This window comes from Dipodomys ordii, unplaced genomic scaffold (genome assembly GCF_000151885.1).
Source record: "Dipodomys ordii isolate 6190 unplaced genomic scaffold, Dord_2.0 Scaffold288, whole genome shotgun sequence".
Classification (NCBI taxonomy): domain Eukaryota; kingdom Metazoa; phylum Chordata; class Mammalia; order Rodentia; family Heteromyidae; genus Dipodomys; species Dipodomys ordii.
Window position 1 is genome coordinate 172,314 of NW_012267504.1, and position 8,185 is coordinate 180,498.

General features: G+C 41.0%; 1 pseudogene; it reads left to right on the forward strand.

The window, feature by feature from the left end:
• Positions 1–588: 588 nt before the first annotated feature.
• Positions 589–6,278, forward strand: LOC106001336 (annotated as a pseudogene).
• Positions 6,279–8,185: the final 1,907 nt, after the last annotated feature.

Below are 8,185 nucleotides of genomic sequence, written 5' to 3' on the forward strand. Positions count from 1 at the left end.
CATTAGTAATGGGAGTCCCTTTGGTGGTCAGGAAGCCATGCTCCTTCCAGATTGCTGCATGCAAATGGAGAATATGATAGGCATATTTTGAGTCTGTATAAATATTAATCTTCTGACCTTTGGCTAAAATTAAGGCCCTAGTTAACGCTATAAGTTCTGCTTTTTGTGAGGTAGTGCTAGGGGGCAGAGGGCTGCTTTCAAGAATGGTACAGTTATTAACGATGGCATAGCCCACAACTCTGGCTTCCTGAAGAGGTAGATGTGGAACTGCCATCGATGTACCAGGTGTCTTCTGGGCCAGGAAGAGGAGTTTCCAAGATACCTGTAAAATGGGGTGTGAATTCCTCCAAGGTCTATGTACAGGAATGGGAAAGAGGGTTAGAATTGGATGGAAGCAAGGTGGCTGGATTGAGTGGGGAGCAGCTTTCCAGTGAGAAGTCAGGGTTTTGAATAAAAGTAACATGAAACAGCTGTAGGCGGGAAGGGGAAAGGGAAAACAGGGATTTATGAGACAAAAGGTCCTTTAGTCTGTGGGGAGAGCAAATGGTAGTGGGTTGACCAAAAGTGAGTTTTGTGCTCTCCTGTACTATGGTGGCTGCTACTGCCAAAGCTCGAAGACAGGCTGGCTATCCTTTTACCATTGGGTCTACCTGCTTTGAGAGGTAGGCCACAGGTCTAAAGGAGGGGCCTGACATTTGTCCAAGAACCCCAAGGCCAATTCCTCACTTCTCAGTGACATAGAGTATAAAGGGTTCCTTAAGGTTGGGTAAAGCCAGTGCTGGAGCCCGAAGAAGCACTTGCTTCAGAACTTTAAATGGGATGTCAATGGGCTTTGTGGAGTCTAGCAGCTCCAGCAGGGAACTCTTTGTTGCCTCATGGAGAGGTTTCAGCACCATTTAGGTTAGGTTTATAAAAAGAGGTAGCCGAGAAAGAACAGCACCACGTATGTGGTATTCAGGTAAGGGGTAAGTTTATTCAGTAGACCTGCTGGGACCAGGCCAGTTTGGCACTCCACATGGCTGGCAATGAGGGCATCTGGCTCTGGGTTAGGCCTTATCTAGGAGAGGGGAGGAGAAAGGTGTGTTCAGGTAAAGGGAAGTGGGACCAGGTAAGAGGAGGTAGGACCAGGTGGGAGAAAGGTGTGACCACATCAGATCCAGATGTGACTTCAGCAGATGCAGATGTGACCTCTTCCAGGTACCTCTTGCAGGTACTGGGCAGGGTCTGCTTACCATCCAGGAATGGACCTTACAATGTAGAAATGTCCAAGTGAAAACTTCTACAACAATCACTAATAAAGAGTATAAAATATGTGTTAAAATTCTATTTATTGCAATATGTATTAAAATGATTAAGGTTATGTACAACCTCATTAGCATATTTGGTAGTCTCACAACTAACACAGGTTGTTCAGAGCCCCATTAGCTTTTCAAATGTATTGAATAGAAAGTATGGAAAGTTTCTGTAAGTCCATCACCCAGACTTCCATTGTTTCCCCTTCTTAATAGCATGCTGTGTTAGCGTGATCCATAGTACAGTATATGAGTTAGCACATCATTAGATGGTTCTGTCCTTGATTTATTCTCAAATGCACTTTCTGTTCTTTTATGATTACAGGCAAATGTATTACAGCATGCATTCAACAGACTAGCCTGGTACAGAAAAATTCACTATAGTTTAGGGCTATTGCTAAAGGACCATTGTGTAGTTTGTATAAATTCTATGACCAATATATCTGAGTAATAGAAAATATAGAAGTGGTTTTGATAGAGGAGAAAGGGTTTGCACAGGCACAGGGACAGGTTCTCAGAAAAGTATAAATACAGACACCTAAAGTACTGAATGTATCAATGGTTCATGGCATTATATTGACCCATGTACTCAGCAAGTCCAGTGATATTGCCAGTTATGAAGGCCAAAGTTCAGAATATCATTCTGCAACTCAGCTCCAGCAATGGCCATGAGATAGCCATGGGCCACTGCCAAATTCAAGATGATCATTCATTCTCCAGGCAATCACAGAAGAACACTTTTATGGAGTCTCCTGCATGGGATTCTTATTGAAACTGGCCTGGGTCAACCAGCAATGTTCTATGGCTGTTTTGGACATTGAGTATGTCCTTTGAGTATGATGCCCTAATGGGTTTGCTTGGCATTTTCCTAGCATGAGCCCTTGACAACATCTCACCTTTTGCCCGAAATGGTATCTATTGATGTTTTCCAGTTGCATCATCCTTAATAGAATTCAAACAAATCATTTTCTAATCCAGGTTTGCAATCAAATCTAACAAGAAAACTTCATCCCAGGATTCTCTGTAGTCTCTCTATGGTCTTGGATGAAAGCATAACACCTGGGGTAGAGAGACCTGGAAAATATGTTTTCCAACTAGTGTTTATTTCCCAGATTCTGGGCCTCAGATGCAGAACCACAGGGCTGGGAGTTTTCCACATTCCTACTGGGAAATGCTGAAGGTTACAATGACAGAAGCTGAGTAGACATCCTTTTCAACAAAAAGGCACATATACACATAGACACAAATACAAGCTATATATCTCTACCTGATCCCACGGGCTTCTCTTCCAACCAGAATTCTGGCTTGGCAGATGCTTCAGTGATGTTCCCTTTGATTTCCACACTCCTTCTTCTCCAGCTTCCACTCCTTGTCAGCTCCTTAGCAGGCACTGCCTGCTTTTCTAGAATGAAGCACAGGGCACACATGGATGGAGATGTGATGATTGCTGGGTTCTTCCCTCTCTACACTTTGGGAACAGATCGCAGTAACAGCGAAGCTTTCCATGATGAAGCAAACACACCGTAAGTAGTTGCTCCATAATTTTACTTCCACTTACTCCTTTGTTCTAAGGCTGGGAAGTGTTTGAGGAAACCCTGGGGCCTCACAACCATGCTTTCTATATCGTCTTCACCAAACTCTCATCAGGACATGAGATACACAGGAAATATCTTGTTTAATTTGTGTGTACTATGGAGTGATTTTCTGCTTACAGGGTGGAGGCAAGGTCTCTGGTTTCTCTTTATGTAACTTCTTTCCAAGGTCCTGAACTCTCCACTTTACTCCAGCATCCCTGTTTGATTCCTATTGCAACAGAATGTCATTGCCTATAGCAATGGTTCCCACATTTTTCCAGTGCTGGTGTAAAAAGGATAGACTGTGGAGGCAGAGATGACAGGATCAGAAATTCTTTCACTGCTTTGGAAAAAAATTGTAAATGCCCTAATCCTTCATGCCAATCATAGATATTTGTCTTTCTTAAATTCCTCCACTTTTCCACATTCACCTGATTTTCCTTCCCTTGATACCCTTGATTATCTTTGTTAGTGCACTTATACAGATGTAAAATGTTAAGGATGCAGATGATGGATGTTTCTCAGCTACTTACAGATATGCAAGGGCTGCTGGTGGAAATCAGAGAAGTCTGGTCTTTTTATCCTATGATCTTTTTCATCAAATTAATGTGTATTAAAAGTTAAAGATTATTGGGGCTGGGAAGGTGGCTCAGTGGTAGAGTGTTTGCCTTGCATGCTCGAGGCCCTAAGTTCGATTCCTCAGCACCACATAAGCAAAAAGAAAAAAGCTGGAAGTGGGGCTGTGGCTCAAGTGGTAGAGCGTTAGCCTTGAGCTGAAGAGGTGAGGGACAGTGCCCAGGCCCAGAGTTCAGGCCCCACAACCGGACCCAAAAAAAAAAAAAAGTTAAAGATTATTATGTGTCATCTATGAAGTCTTTGATATAGATAATTGCAGCATGGCAATGAGATATCACTGGTAGAAAGCAATGAATTCAATGACACACTAGTAGGTGTTATGGCAATATTTTTCAATATTTACTACAATATTGGACTTGTGGTAACCATTTGTTTCCTTACTGTTTTTCTATATTGCATGCCATGTACTTTGATTGTCATCACCCTCACTATTTGTAAGCATTTATTATGTTTCATCCAATATGCTGTTTCTCCTCCCATATCTGTAATTCTGTCTTTTAATTTTTACGTATTTTTTCTGGTTTCTGTACAATTTTTTATTTCTAAAGATTTTTGAATTAAAAAAACAAGAAATAAATTGGTATATGCATAGTTATCTTACAGTTATTTTCATTATTTTCACAGATATCTTTGGGCTAGTTTCTTCAAGAAAGTTGCTTTCTGAGATGTTTTATTTATTTTTATTTTATTGTAAAGATGCTGTACAGAGTGTTACAGTTACACGAGTAAAGTAATGAGTATATTTTTTGTAGAACATTGTTACCCACTTCTTTTTCTCCTACTATCCCTTCCCTCCCTCATTTATCTCCCCTTCACACAAGTTGTAAAGTTCTTTTCTGATATAGTGTCTTGTTAGTATCATTGTTGCAATGGGTCATCCTTGGTACTTGTTTCAGCATTTTGTTATTCCCCTTCCCATCCCCAAATCAGATAAACATCTATACAAGATACAGGGTACCAAAATCAAATCAGTGACTGCTAGAAATAAACCAATGGAGAAAGAGAAATGAAATAAAATAAGAAGAAAGAACTAGATACAGTACATTGGTGACAGCAAAGTTAACAACAAAAAAAAATCTATTGTTTCTTTGTCTTGGAGATAAGTGTCATAGAATTTTCTGTCCTGGCTGGCTTTGAACTACGCTCCTCAAATCTCAGTCTCCTGAGTAACTAGGATTACAGGTGTGAGTCTCCCTGCTTAGTTGGCTAAACTTTTAATTTTGATGAAATCACATTTGTAAACTATGCTGAGGATTGGATCCTTGGTTTTGTGTGTGAAACAAATGATTCCACTACTGTGCCCAATCCAGAGCATAGCTTTTACTATTATTTTGTGAAGTATTTGTATCCTATAAGGAAGTTTTTCTATGCCTATATCTTGAAGTGTTTCCACTATGACTTTATCTGCAATTTTCCAATCCTCATTTCCTATTCAGAATTGGGATGAATTTTGACTTTTATCCTTTTGTAGAATATGAAAGGTAAGATTTAGTCTAAGCATTTGTCATATGGATACTCAGTTTTCACAGTGCCACCATTTACTGTGGTGCCAACTTCCAGCAATGTAGGATTGGACAATGACTCTAAGAATCAGATGAATGTAGTTGATTGGGAGTATTTCTAAGTCTCCTGTTACACATAGATATGGTTTTATGATAAAAAAAATTTTATGTTACTATGGCTCTCTAGTATAATTGGAAGCAGGTGTCACACTAATTCAGCATTGCTCTTTTGACTTCTGGATAGCTTTGGCAAATTGGAGATTTTCTTATATGATAAGATTAATGATATTGTCTTCCTTGTTTCTGTGCTGAATGTGGTAGGAATTTTGATGACTATTGTTTAGGTCACTTCAAGAATACATTCGAGTTCCCTTTCAATAAAACCAAAGTCCAAAAGGGCTGAGTGGATCGCTGGGGTGGTGGAGGTATTGCATACCAATTGCAAAGCTCTGACATTAAAAAGGAGAGCTAAGGGCTGGGAAGGTGGCTCAGTGGTAGAGCGCTTGCCTTGCATGCCTGAGGCCCTGGGTTCGATTCCTTAGCACCACATAAGCAAAAAGAAAAAAGCTGGAAGTGGCGCTGTGGCTCAAGTGGTAGAGTGCTAGCCTTGAGCTGAAGAGCTGAGGGACAGTGCCCAGGCCCAGAGTTCAAGCCTCACCACCACCACCCCCGCAAAAAAAGGAGAGCTAAAGAAAAGTTTAAGATATATATGCAGACTCATGCACCATCGCCGAGTCAATCCAAGAGACTGAAGTCATTGATTCTCAGGATCTCCTGGAAGGCAGATACTTCTCTGAAGACCTCCCGGATGATGAGGATATTGGAGAGCTGGGCAAGACAGCGATGACTTTGAGATGTCAGGCTGTGGAGATATGGATGACTAAAAGGACCATAGGACCTTCCCTGAAGTGATCCAACCCTTGTTGCCCCTAAATGACTACATCCCAGAGAGGGAAGGGCCTGGGAGGTGGGCTCCCACCAAAACTGGGGAACTAGAGCAGAACGAAGTCATCCCTAAGAATATCACACCCTTTTATGGGGATGAGGATGTGTTCAACAGAGTGTCCATGTCCAGCACCTCCCAGGGCAACAACATCTTTGAGAGAACAGAAGTCTTGGCAGCTCTGATCATGGGTGGCATTGTGGACATCCTCTTCGCTGTGTTCCTCATCCTGCTGCTGGTATACCACATGAAGAAGAAGGATGAGCGCAGCTATGACCTGGGGAAGAAGCCCATCTACAAGAAAGCCCCAACAAATGAGTTCTATGGATGAAGCTCCCCACAGATACAGCTTGGACTTTGGCAGGGGGAGGGAATCCAGAGGATTGTGTGTGATGGGCATTAGAGTTTGGGGGTGGGCAGCTTAATACTGACCCATTGGTGTCTCCAGCTCTGGCTGCCTCTCCAGCATCAGAAGAGACATCATCTTCCAGTGTGCTGCCTCACTCTTCTGGACTTTTGGGGCTTTAGTTATTCTGGCAGGAAAAAAATGGGGTTAAACTTGACCTTTCTGAAGGCAAGCCTGGGGCTGGGGATTGGGTCATTCAAAAGATTTTCAGATTCAAATCAAAGACCAGTTTAGAGCTTGTACTGAATGTGTCTTAGCAGGGCTTTCCTTTGCACCTCCCCTCCCCCACCCCCATAAAAGCTAGAGGTGATTTATGTGAGCCCTGGTTAGAAGTCTGCCTGGGTTGCCTTTCTTCCCCCTTTCCAAGCCTGTCCCTCTGCCAGAAATCAGGGAAAGGCACTAGAAAGCCCTGCACCTTGACGCCTCAAGGCCTGTCCTCCAAAGGTGCTTGTTCACACTACAGGAGTATCTGTAGTAAACTTTGGGCCATTCTAGGCTCTTTCAAGTGAATTTTAGAAATCAGTCTTTTTTTTTCTTTTTTTTTATGTGGAGGAGGGAGGAAGGATGGAGGAAGAGAAATGTGGAATGTTCAGTTAGAAGTGGATTAGTAGAGTTATTTGTATATCTATTTTGTCAAAATGATGGTTCATTCCTTTTTGTGCAGGAATATCTGTGCCTGGGCCAGGGTGCAGAGATGGGGAAATGTTTTTATCACCTATTTGTTCCACCACCTATGCTGTTTGTACTTAATGGTATATATATATATATATATATATAGTGAAAATACCATGCAGAGGGGTTATAAATACATTTCTTATCAAGCGTTGTTGCCTCTTCCTCCTTTGCTTCCCCTTCCCATCCCTTCCCATCTCCACCCCCACCCACACTCCCCCCCTTCTCACCCCCCTGCCAAAGTCGTAAAGTTCGTTTTTCTTTTATTTATTTATTTGTGAGAATATCATACAGAGGAGTTACAATTACATGGGCAAGATAACGAGCACATTCCTTTTATTTTCAAGATATTAATATATTTTATTTATTTTTTTAAATTATTTTTATTGTGAAAATACTGTACAGAGGGGTTACAATTACATGGGCAAGATAATGAGTACATTTCTTATCAAGCATTGTTGCCTCCTCCTTTGTTTCCCCTTCCCATCCCTTCCCATCCTCCCCTTGCCCCCCATAACATCTTGTGCATCTCATTGTTGCAATGGGTCCACCTGTATCCCTATTTAAACAATTTGATTTTTCCCTTCCCATCCTCAAATTACACCAACATCAAATAGAGTGAAAACAGGAGTTATATTGTGGGGGAGGGACATAAAAAGCAAAAAAGAAATATGTTATAAATATATGAGAAACAATAGTAAGAAAGAAAAAAATTTGAGTCCTTATCTTGATGGTTTTGCTTTTGTTCTTGTATGTTTCTTGAAAATGAGAGGAGAGCATTTTCTTTTTTTAATAGTTCATACTCCCTACTTATGACCTTGGCCCCTTTTCTGAAGCTGCTTCTTCTAAGTTAGCATTTTGCTGAAACATAGTTTTTTTTTAAACAAATCCAGAACCCAAAATATAATATAGAAGTTAATGTCTGCGTGCTTTCTTGTATTATTCACCTTTCTTGGTTCTAGAAAAATAGATGAAATATATTTTTTCAAGATATAGTAGGATATTTCCAATTTCATCTTGGCTGGGTGTCTGAGTGAGTGAATTTTTCTGTGATTAGTTTTTTTTTTCTATCCTTTTCTTGCTCCATTCCTGGTGCCTTCTCTTGTCTGGGTTGGAGTGGTTGGGAGGGTTGAATATTCTTTTTTTTTTTATTTTATTTT